This window comes from Scyliorhinus torazame, chromosome 3 (assembly GCF_047496885.1).
Source record: "Scyliorhinus torazame isolate Kashiwa2021f chromosome 3, sScyTor2.1, whole genome shotgun sequence".
In the NCBI taxonomy this organism is placed as follows: Eukaryota; Metazoa; Chordata; class Chondrichthyes; order Carcharhiniformes; family Scyliorhinidae; genus Scyliorhinus; species Scyliorhinus torazame.
In genome coordinates this window covers 271,731,171-271,743,696 of record NC_092709.1, presented here as the reverse complement: position 1 = coordinate 271,743,696, position 12,526 = coordinate 271,731,171, and the positions used below count along the sequence as shown (strand labels likewise).

At 53.0% G+C, this 12,526-nt stretch overlaps 1 long non-coding RNA gene across 1 annotated transcript in view; it reads right to left on the bottom strand.

The window, feature by feature from the left end:
* LOC140409601 (uncharacterized) overlaps positions 1 to 12,222 on the bottom strand; it is a 137,892-nt gene extending 125,670 nt beyond the window's left edge. Inside the window, exon 1 of the long non-coding RNA XR_011940420.1 lies at positions 12,158 to 12,222. This is a non-coding gene — a long non-coding RNA (uncharacterized lncRNA). The remainder of the gene's footprint in view (positions 1 to 12,157) is intronic.
* Between the last annotated feature and the right edge of the window lie 304 nt (positions 12,223 to 12,526).

Here is a 12,526-nt window from a genome sequence, read left to right as displayed (position 1 = left end):
GCTTTACTGAAATCCATACACACCACATCAACTGCTTTACCCTCATCCACCTGTTTGGTCACCTTCTCAAAGAATTCAATAAGATTTGTGAGGCACGACCTACCCTTCACGAAACCGTGATGACAATGTCTAATCAAATTATTCCTTTCCAGATGATTATACACCCTATCTCTTATAAACCTTTCAAGATTTTGCCCACAACAGAAGTAAGGCTCACTGGTCTATAGTTACCGGGGTTGTCTCTACTCCCCTTCTTGAACAAGGGGACAACATTTGCTATCCTCCAGTCTTCTGGCACTATTCCTGTTGACAAAGATGACTTAAAGGTCAAAGCCAAAGGCTCAGCAATCTCCTCTCTAGCTTCCCAAAGAATCCTAGGATAAATCCCATCCGGCCCAGGGGACGTATCTATTTTCACCCTTTCCAGAATTGTTAACACCGCCTCCTTATGATCCTCAAGCCCTTCTAGTCTAGTAGCCTGAATCTCAGTATTCTCCTCGACAACATTGTCTTTTTCCTGTGTGAATACTGACGAAAAATATTCATTTAGCACCTCTCCTATCTCCTCGGACTCCAAGCACAACTTTCCACTCCTGTCCTTGACTGGCCCTACTCTTACCCGAGTCATTCTTTTATTCCTGACATATCTATAGAAAGCTTTAGGGTTATCCTTGATCCTACCTGCCAAAGACTTCTCATGTCGCCTCCTGGCTCTTCTTAGCTCTCTCTTTAGGTCCTTCCTAGCTAACTTGTAACTCTCGAGCGCCCTTACTGAACCTTCATGTCTCATCTTTACATAAGCCTCCTTCTTCCTCTTGACAAGTATTTTGACTGCCTTAGTAAACCACGGTTCCCTTGCTCGACCACTTCCTCCCTGCCTGACAGGTACAAAATTATCAAGGACACGCAGTTGCTGTTCCTTGAATAAGCTCCACATTTCCATTGTGCCCATGCCCTGCAGTTTTCCTCTCCATCCGATGCATCCTAAGTCTTGCCTCTTCGCATCATAATTGCCTTTCCTCCAGATATAACTCTTGCCCTGCGGTATATACCTATCCCTTTCCATCACCAAAGTAAACGTAATCGAATTGTGGTCACTATCGCCAAAGTGCTCACCTACCTCCAAATCTGTCCTGGTTCATTACCCAGTATCAAATCCAATACAGCCTCGCCTCTCATTGGCCTATCTACATACTGTGTCAGGAAACCCTCCTGCACACATTGGACAAAAACGGGCCCATCTAAAGTACTCGAACTATAGCGTTTCCAGTCAATATTTGGAAAGTTAAAGTCCCCCATAACAACTACCCTGTTGCTTTCGCTCCTATCCAGAATCATCTTTGCAATCCTTTCCTCTACATCTCTGGAACTTTTCGGAGGCCTATAGAAAACCCTTAACAGGGTGACCTCTCCTTTCCTGTTTCTAACCTCAGCCCATACTACCTCAATTGACGAGTCCTCATCAAACGTCCTTTCTGCCACCGTAATACTGTCCTTGACTCACAATGCCACACCTCCCCCTCTTTTACCACCTTCCCTGAGCTTACTGAAATATCTAAACCCCGGCACCTGCAACAACCATTCCTGTCCCTGCTCTATCCATGTCTCCGAAATGGCCACAACATCGAAGTCCCAGGTACCAACCCATGCCGCAGGTTCACCCACCTTATTCCGGATGCTCCTGGCATTGAAGACACACTTTAAACCACCTTCCTGCCTGCCGGTACACTCCTGCAACTTTGAAACCTTACTCCTGACCTCACTACTCTCACCCTCCTGTGTACTGGAGCTACAATTCAGGTTCCCAAGCCCCTGCTGAACTACTTTAAACCCTCCCGAAGAGCATTAGCAAATTCCCCCCCCCAGGATATTGGTACCCCTCTGGTCCAGGTGTAGACCATCCCGTTTGTAGAGGTCCCACTGACCCCAGAATGAGCCCCAGTTATCCAGAAATCTGAAACCCTCCCTCCGGCACCATCCCTGTAGCCACGTGTTCAACTCCTCTCTTTCCCTATTCCTCATCTCGCTATCACGTGGCACGGGTAACAACCCAGAGATAATAACTCTGTTTGTCCTAGATTTAAGTTTCCACCCTAGCTCCCTGAATTCCTGCCTTACATCCCAATCCCTTTTCCTACCTATGTCGTTGGTACCGATGTGGACCACAACTTGGGGTTGCTCCCCTCCCCCTTAAGGATCCCGAAAACACGATCCGAGACATCACGCACCCTGGCACCTGGGAGGCAACACACCAACCGCGAGTCTCTCTCGTTCCCACAGAATCTCCTATCTATCCCCCTAACTATGGAGTCTTCAATGACTAATGCTCTCCTCCTCTCCCCCCTTCCCTTCTGAGAAACAGGGACAGACTCTGTGCCAGAGACCTGCACCCCATGGCTTACCCATGGTAAGTTCCCCCCCCCCCCAACAGTATCCAAAGCGGTATACTTGTTACTAAGGGGAACGACCACAGGGAATCCCTGTACTGACTGCTTCCTCCCAGCCCCTCTCACCGTCACCCATCTATCTTTATTCTTCGGAGTAACTACATCCCTGAAGCTTCTATCTATGCCTGGACCACCTCAGACCACCTCTGCCTCCCGAATGATCTGAAGTTCATCCAGCTCCAGCTCCAGTTACCTAACGCGGTTTCTGAGGAGCTGGAGATGGGTGCACTTCCCACAGATGAAATCAGCAGGGACACTGTCGGCGTCCCTCACCTCAAACATTCTGCAGGAGGAACATTTCACTACCTTCCCTGCCATCCCCCTAGATAAAAAAAGAAAAAGAAAGAAAGAGCTTACCTGTTATTCACTCCCCTTCTCAGCAAGCACTCACCCAGCAACCTCTGCGCCCTGCACAATAACAGTTGAGGGAATATAAAAGAAAAACTACTTACCAGTCACCAGCCAATCCCTTACCTGCAGGCTGTGACGTCATGGTTCAACTTCTTCCTGGCTTCGAGCCTTCCTCTTGATCTTTACAGCGGTTGTTTCTTTATTGGTTAGAGGAGGGGGTAGGGAGGGAAACACTGAAGAAGTGTTTCGGGTTTAAGTGTCACTTGCCAACAGCTCCTCCATAAACTACCTTCAAATTAGGGTGACCACGACGGAGCTATGCAAATTTCCCTTGCAACACCAATCAGCAGCTCCGCTCTACTTCCCTCTGCTGGATGGGAGTGGGGCCACCTGGGACTACAGGCCCAGCATTCTGTCCTCCCACTCCTCTGCCTGAGGTGGGAGTGGGACCAGCTGGGGCCTGGTGCTGTGCCCACCTCCTGGGGTGAAGACCCTGCTGCCAGCTTTCTGTCCTCCCACCCCTCTGCCTGAGGTGGGAGTGGGACCACCTGGGGCTGCAACAAAAGACTTTGTTTCGGGACCCTGCAGGCTGAAGAGTGTCATCCGCCCGCTTTATTACCACCTGTGGCACGTGTGGGGCAGTTTTGGATATTACCTTGGGCACCTCCAGGCCTGAAGAACGCTGCCCCACTGCTCTGCAGCACATTCCTTTGTGGCACCTGTGCGTAAGGTGTCACGTCCCTACCTCCTTTCCCTTTTAATTGTTTTACGCACGGCCGGGTCGTACCAGGGGTGGGCAAGGCCGTGTTTTTCCTGCGGGCCGAGCAGGCGGTCCACCGGGCCCTGGAAAGGGGGCTCACGGTGGGCGGGAAACACGTGGCGGTGGACCCGCTGGAGGCCACCGCCAAGTGTGTCGTTCATTCAAACGTCCCGCCCTACCTTCCTACTGAGCTCCTCCTCCCCCATCTCTACCTACTGGGGGAGGTCAGGTCCGGGGTGGCGCCACTGACACTGCCTTCGGGACCCCTCCCTCCGCCATGTATACTCCTTCCGGCGACAGATTTTTATCCGCCTGACCCGGGAGGAGGTCACCGAGGAAGGTTTTGTGGTCACCCACCAAGGGGAGGACCACACGGTATTTTGGTCGGCGGACGGCATGCGGTGCCATGCCTGCAGAGGGCTGGGGCATATTCACCGGAACTGCCCCATCCTAATGGCCACTGTCAACACCACCTCCGCGGTGGCTGTGGCTGGCACTGCCCCCCTCTCCTCTGCTCATCATCTGCCCAGGAGCCGGCCCCCGATAACACCGCGGCTGCTGGCGGGGGTGGGTGGGGGGTGGGGGGGGGGAGCCTCCGCTGGACCAGAGGCAGCCCAAAAAGGCAAAAAAGAAGACGGCACGGCGGTCGGAAAGGACCCATTCACTCCTTGGCCCCATCACGGGTACTGACCCCTTGCCCATTTCAATCAATTCCAAGGCCACAGCCTCACCTTGGGTTACCACCGCCTCACAACAACATGAGGGGCCCGGAGAGACCACCACACGGGCTCCGGGGAGCCGTGGGGAGCCTGTGTTTGGCCCCGAGCTGGAGGCTGCACCGGCCTTGCCACGGCCCCAGGAACTGGGTGATGCGGAGGGGGTCAATGCTGCCAAGGGCCCTAGAGCGGTGGAGGTCCTGCAGCAAGATGAGACTGTCCCCCGCAAGCGTCACCTGTCTGAGCCGGAGGAGGTGGTGGGTCTCGCTGTCCCCTCCCCGGGCGAGCGGGGTTGGGTGTCTCCGATGTTTATTCCCATCACCCTGACGCCCAGCCCCATTAAAAAGAAAGCCAGGGCGGTCTCCAAGGCCGCCCATGCGTCTGAGCTGCCGTCATCCCCCGAGCAGGGAGACCCGGGGTCGGGCGGAGACGTGACCCCCGAGGGCTCGTTCTGCCCGGTGGAGTTTTGCTCCCTGGTCATCTCCTTTTGTTCATCGCCGGGGGCCGGCAGCAGCCACCGGACCCCCTATATATTCGGGTCGTGGGCGGGCGACGGCGAGGAAGGCTCCCTGCTCACCACAACCGTGCAAATGATGCCAGGGAGCCCAGGTTCCATTCCGGAGCTGTTCCCGGGGGTTTTCCCGGGTCTCTCCGAGAGCCCGGCATCGACGGTGGTGGCGGGGTCGGAGCCGCCGCCACCCACGGACCCTGAGTCATGGGGGGAGCCTGCGAGGGACCCGCCTGAGGACAATCCTGGGGGTGGGATCGACTCGGGCCTAGGGCTAGCCGGTGGGCCCTTGTTGGCCGCCACACTCCATGTGGCGGGGGACTCGGGCTCAGGTGGTGACCGCTCAGAGGAGGAAGGCTGCTCAGTGACGGGTGGGGAGGTGGATTTAGACATTCTCTGCAGTGAGGCACAGGGCGCCCTCACACCCGGCCCCGAGTCTCCACTCATCTCCTCAGGAGAACTCCGAACATTTTTGCAAACACATCACGGTCACCGGGATTGTGTGTGGCTGACCCTGGACAGCTGGGGAAATCTGGGGCTGCTCCTCAAGTCCGCCCGCGTCTATGCCAGAGAGGCGCGGGATTTCGATCAGGACCAGGGGGAGCAGCGCCAAGCTGTTCTCTTCCTCGCAGGGCTCCTGAGGGAGTGGAGGGGGAGTTGAACCCCCACTCCCTCTGTGCATTGAGGTGATTGGTGACGGATACACACTACTACTGACATGGAGGTAACCATAGCCAGCCTCAACATCAACGGCAGCAAGGATGCACATCACCGTTTCCAGTTCTTCTCTATCCTTCGGGACGGAAAGTACGGGTTGTGCTTCCTGCAGGAAACCCACGCCATTCCTGGTGACGAAGCTCAGTGGACCCTGGAGTGGCAAGGAGGAGTCTTCATGAGTCACTTGGCCCCACGTTCGGGCGGGGTGGCTATCTTGTTGGCTCCACATTTTCAGCCGGAGATCTTGGGGGTCAAGGAGCCAGTGCCAGGCCGTCAGTTGCACTTAACAGTCCGCGACGGGGATGTGGTGCTTCACTTTGTGAATGTCTACACTCCCCTGGTCGGGCTGCAGCAGGCGACCTTTTAAGAAAAAAATGTCCACTCTTCTAGGCACCATCCCGGTGGGTGGGTGCATCATCCTCAGAGGGGATTTTAATTGCACTCTTCAGGACAAGGACCGTCGTGGAGTCCAGCGCAGCTCAGCGGCGGTGGTGAAGTTGAGGGACCTGGTTAGGTCCTTCGACTTGGTGGATGTTTGGCAGACTCGCCATCCTGAATTGCGGGTGTACACTTTTGTGCGCCCTCCATTCAGAGCGTCCAGAATCGACCGTCTTTACATCTCCAAGATGTACTTGCCCAACGTTCCGACGGCCTCCATGCAGCAGGTGCCGTGCTCGGACCACCACCTGGTGTGAGCGGGGCTCGCCCCGTCCCGCGCTCAGACACGGTCCGCGTACTGGCACTTTAACAACCTGCTGCTGGAGGACAAGCGGTTCCTGGACTCGTTTTGCCGTTTCTGGGCCGACTGGAGAAGGAAGCGGGGTGGCTTCTCTTCCTTGAGGCTCTGGTGGGACGTGGGCAAGACTCACGTCCGCGTCTTCTGTCAGGGGTACACAAAGGGGTCTATGGCAGGGCGGAACTCCATGATCGGCAAATTGGCTGAGGAACTCTTCGATCTGGAATCACGTCTTGCTCAGCCCAATGAGGCCCCGGCTCTGGGGTGGGTGTACAGAGAGAAGAAGGGCGCGCTGCGGGACCGGCAACTTGCCGGGTCCCGCGTAGCGTACGTGCGGTCATGGATCCGTCTCCTGACGGACAAGGACCGCGGCTTCCCCTTCTTCTACTCGCTGGAAAGAGGACGTGGGGCCCGTCGGCAGATTTCTACGCTGCTGGCCAACGACGGGTCCCTCGTCTCGGATCCGGAGGGGCTCAGGACCCTGATTAGGGACTTTTATTCCGACCTCTTCTCTCCGGATCCGTCCAGCGAAGATGCTTGCAGAATTCTGTGGGACGACCTGCCGCAGGTCGGCCCGGGGGACACCGGGAGGCTCGATCAAATCATCAACCTCCAAGAGCTGACCGGCGCCCTGGACAGCTTGTCACGGGGCAAAACCCCAGGGCTGGACGGACTGTCCGTGGAGTTCTTCAGGACATTCTTGGACGTCCTGGGGAGCGACTATGCAGGGGCCCTGGGGGAATGTATTGGACTGGGGAGATGCCCCTTTCGTGGCGCAGGGCCGTCATTGCCCTGCTACCCAAGAAGGGGGATCTCTGCCTTCTTAAAACTGGCGACCGGTCTCCCTCCTCTGCACGGACTACAAAATCTTTGCCAAGGTGATGTCTTTACGCCTTGGCCCCGTACTGGACCACATGATTCACCCTGACCAGTCCGACACAGTCCCGGACCGAACCATTTACGATAACACCCATTTGGCCCGGGACGTTATTCATTTTACCCAGAGGACTGGTATGTCGAGCGCCTTCCTGTCTCTTGACCAGGAGAAGGCGTTCGACAGGGTGGGGCACGAGTATTTACTCGGGACTCTGCGAGCTTTCGGGTTCGGGACGCACTTCGTCGCCCGGATCCGATTATTGTACGCTGCCTCAGAGTGTCGGATTAAGGTTAACGGGTCCCTGACGGCGCCCCTTCGCTTTGGGAGAGGGGTGCATCAGGGCTGCCCCTTGTCTGGCCAACTTTATTCTGTGTGCGTGGAGCCTTTCCTGCGCCTCCTGCGGAGGAGGTTGTCTGGGCTGGTTCTGCGCGAGCCGGACATGGCGGTGGTCCTCTCGGCTTACGTTGATGACGTGCTCCTCATGTTCATTAAATGTTCCGGACTCCTGGTCTGTCCGTGGCAGATGGACTCCCTCCCGGAGGAGCTCAGGCCCTTTAACTGGAGTCGGACCAACATCCTCTACTTGGGAGTCCATCTTTGCCCGGCAGAGGAAGCCTGGCCGGCGAACTGGCAGGAGCTGGAGACCAAGGTCACCACTCGCCTGGGACGCTGGACAGGACTGCTCCGAGTGCTGTCCCACAGGGGTCGGCTTCTCGTCATAAACCAGCTGATCGCCTCTATGCTGTGGTATCGGGTGGTCACTTTGACTCCTCCCCCTGACTTTGTCACACGCATCCAGAGAACCCTGCTTTGGTTCTTCTGGGACAAAGGATTGCACTGAGTCGCTGCGGAGGTCTTGAGTCTCCCGATTGCGGAGGGCGGTTTGGCGCTGGTGTGCCTTCGCACCCAGATTGCGACTTTCCGCCTTCAGACTCTGCAGCGATACCTGTACGTTGAGCCTCCTCCACGATGGTGTGCCCTGGCGACGTATTTCTTCCGCCAGGTGCACGTCCTGAACTACGACGTGCAGCTCCTGTTTGTTGACCGGAATGGTCTTCGGAACTCTTTGTTGGTGCTGCCCGTCTTGTACCAGGACCTCCTCAAAGTCTGGAACACGGTCGCCATGTGCCGCAGCTCTCCCCTGTCAGGAATAGTGGCTGTTGTAAGGGAGCCGCTGCTCAGGAATCTGCACCTCCGCCAATACCCATTCAGGTGGCTGGCGGAGCGGAGGGCTGTGGATGCCGGGGTGACCAGGATCGGGGAAGTGCTGGGTGGCGGAGGGGCGGGCTGAATGACACCCTACGAGCTTGCCAGGCGTGGAGCAGTGTCTGTCCTGTGCGCGGCCAATGCTATCCAAGGCCTCAAAACGGTCGTGCTCGGCCCCGTAAGCACACTTGGACTTGAGACGGCGTGATTGTGCGGTGGTATCCTGTCTGAGCGGACCCCTGCTCGGACGGAATTCCACATTGGTCCCAAACCCCGGAACCATCCCTGGGTGCTGGTGCCCCACAGCCCCAGCTGCCTCGCGGAAATACCCTCCGTGCCCTTTCGCACTGCGCGGAGGGGTTTCCTGTACAGCCTGCTGTTGCACACTTTCCATCTCCTTGCCCTCGCCCGCCGCCCGGACACGCCTTGGCGTGCCTCGTTGCCGTCCGGCGGCGGTAGTCCTCACTGGAGATCCCTCTACGGAGGTGTCCTCCCCATAAAACTAGGGGACCTGGGGTGGATGGTGCTGCGCATGGCAGTGCCGTGCAATTATCGTTTCAATCACTTCACGTCTTTGCCAGAGACTTGCCACTTTTGCGGCTTGGTGGAGACCGTGGAGCACGTTTATGTTGTCTGTCCTAGGCTACACTCCCTTTTTGGTTTCTTGACAACGTTGTTGTTGAGGTTTTCTTGGCACTTCAGCCCCACGCTCGTGATCTACGGGCATCCGGTGCGGAGGGGGGGGGGGAAAGGTGGAGGACCTCCTCGTGAACCTGCTCCTGGGCCTGGCCAAACTTGCCATTTATAGGTCCAGGCAGCGGGCGACCGAGGGGGTTGTCCAGCCTGACTGTCTGCCCATCTTCCGCGGCCTCGTTCGCAGCCGGGTGTCCCTGGAGCGGGAGCATGCGGTGTCCACGGGCACACTTGAGGCCTTCCGTGCTCGGTGGGCACCGCAGGGGTTGGATTGCCTTATCGACCCCGATTCTCACGCTTTAATTTGACGTGTTTGTGATAAGTTTTTGCTTCCTTTCTCGTTCTTTTTGGGCTGTGCTCCACTCGTTGTTTTGGGGCACTTCCCTCTTTTGTTTTATCCATCAGTTCCTTTATGTTCTTTTCCTTGGTTTTCACACCCAGCATCACGCCAGTGGCGGATGCTGGCTTAACTCCTGTACGTGTAGGTAAATGTGCAGGTCATAATATCACAAAAATACAAAAAAAAATAACAAAACACATACAAAAAATATATATATATATATAAATTAGAGTCGTAAAACCCTATAAAAGGTCTAAACCAAACAGCAACTTTTAAGTTAATTAATAAAAGAAAGACTAGACTTTAGATAAAAATGAACCCTTCTACTCCCTCAGTCACCAAACTCTCACTACAGCACTCAAATGCACCAAATTCAGCACTCAGTGTAAACTATGGTGTATCTTTAAAAATTGGTAAGAGTCAATGTGGACATGCCTAATTTCCTTAGTTTGCTGAAGAAGTATAGGCACTTTCTTGATCATACCCTCGACATGGGTGGACGAGGACAGATTCTTGGTGATGTTTTTCACCTAGATGTGGAGATGCTTCCAGAAACCTCGACCATTTGTTCACTTTTCCTCGAGTTCATGCCCAGGCTTAACAAATCAAGATACTCAGGAACTGTTCTGGTTGTTACAGGGTTCGTTTGGACAGAAGAATATTTTTTCTTGCTGATAAATGAAATCTTTCTTCAGCAGAATTCCTTTCAACGGGCATATGGAAATTCTAATGTTTCCCTTATTCATAAGCGTTTTATGAACAATCTTCTACCATCAACAACTTGAAGTTATGCAGTGTCTTCAATGTAGTAATACATCCTCAGACACTTCACAGAAGTGTTCGCTAACAAAATTTGACATTGAGACATGTAAGGCAGGCGACCAAAAAGGTGGTCAATTCATACGATTCAAGGAGTGTTTTAAAGGTGGAAAGAACATTCGAGAGAGAGAGAGTGCTAGAGAGAAATTCGAGAGTTTAGGGCCCAACTATCTGACAATGCAGATGCCAGTGTGGAATGATTAATATAGGAGACATGCAAGAGTTCAGGGTTGGAGGAGTACGTATAGGGTGGTAATGCTGGAGGAGACTACAGAGAAAGGGAGACCCCGGGCCATTGAGGGATTTGAAAACTAGGACCAGAATTGTTCTCATAATCCATCGGTGTGCTTGTTCTTCTATCTGTTACTGTGTCCACAGGACCATATCCTGAAGGTTGCTCAGTTGCATGATGGCTGGAGAAAGAGAAAAGGAATAGAGAGAAAACCCAGGAGAAATACCCCGAAGAGTTGCTGAGAGAGGGTGAAGCAGAAAATAATTAGAATATCCAGAGATGTAGAGAGAAGTACAGATAGGCTGAGTGTCTAAAATACAGATATATAATTAAAGTTGGGGGAAAATAGTAAGGCTTGAGGGGAGAACATAAGGGTATTAAAGAGGACTAAAAGTTAAAACAGGAGGGAAAATAAGCTGGGTATTCCCCACATGTATATATTTTCCACCTATGTAAATACAATTGCACCCCTTCCACATCTCCTCTTGTGTTTTCCTCCAGCACCTATTATTTCTTGATTTTCCGAACCCTCCCGCTACATCTTGGTGCTTGCACGACATACAGAGTGGATGTGGACGTAGCCTGCTGACCTCTATGCCGTGTTGTATGAGGTGACTTTGGTGGGTGTCCTCTGGAGAGCCAAGAGATGAATGGTCCTAGCGAGCTCTTTGTCTCTTGCTGTGAGCTGGAGGTGATGGAGTCACATGCAGAGGGGATTGAGGAGCTGAGGGTCATGAGAAGGTTGATTTACCCTGGTTGTGCTAACCTCTGTGGGCCATGGCAGCGGGAGAGGATGTCAGGGTGGGCCTCGATTGGTGGTCCAAAGATGTGAGGTTAGGTGGATTGGCTTTGACAAATTGCCCTTAGTGTCCAAAAAGGTTAGGTGGGGTTACGGAGATAGGGTGGAGGTGTGGGCTTAAGTAGGGTGCTCTTTCCAAGTGCCGGTGGAGGCTCGATGGGCCGAATGGCCTCCTTCTGCACTGTAAATTCTCTGATTCTCTGATTCTGTGATTGCATCAAGCAGGTATTCCTTTGAGGCATCCCTAAACTTTAGGGTTGCCTGATGAGATTTGATTTGCGTGTACTGAAATATCAAGGCCATGGGTTTCATCGAAACATGAACGATATCATCAAGTCTGACTGCCCAAAACAATGGACACGATTTAATCAAAAAGTTTTGAAGTGTGGTAGCAAGTGGGAAATGCAGCCAGCTCCTAGGTGCTCACATAACTACTATTGCCAATTCCCAATTAGCATTAACCTTCAGCCACACGTCCAATGGGGACAGGCCGGTTAGATCGCAAACAGATTGGCACCGAGCGCGGTTCTCAATTTTGACATCTCCTGTGATCAACAGCCTTGCTACACTCTCGCTTAAGCTCAGCATGGCCATTAAATTGCGCCCAATATCGCAACAGTAAAGACTACAGTGTGACAACACTCCAAAAGCTAACCTAATTGGCTTTATATCACTTTGGGATGCCCGAAAGTTCTATATAAGTCAGTGATGGGCAATCTAGGCAAGTGAGTGGGCGACATGAGTGGTTCTTCTTCAGCTCAGTGGCCCACAAGATTGAAATCAGACTTGTTCATGAACCATGACCCCATGAATAAGATTAAATACATTTAATACACACTAAATATTTCATAACGAGTTATAGGAAATGCTTAATCATTTATATACTAATAGAATCATTAATATACGAATAGAACTGTCATCAACTTCAAATGGTAAAAAACAAAATAAATATTTACACTTTGGATGCAGAGGGATCGCACAGCTCTCACAGTCAATGTTGCGAAAAATCAGCACACACCTCACTTCACTTACCCTTGCTTTACGCCATACGTGGCTGGAAATCAGCAGAATGTGGCAACACTGTGCTTGGGCAACAGTCCAGAAAATGTCTCGTGGGCTGCACTCAGAAATGAGGTGGACTGCAGGTTGCCCACCGCTGGTAGAAATGTTTTTAATTTTACTTTCGGTCAACATCCCAGGGTATAAAAATTTAATTTTACCTCATGAGTCCCCCCCTCAATCAGTGGTCCCACTTTGTAGCAAATTATGGCCCATTAATAACCTGTTTTTTTCTTGCATAACTGGAAAATCTGTGGAATCTGATC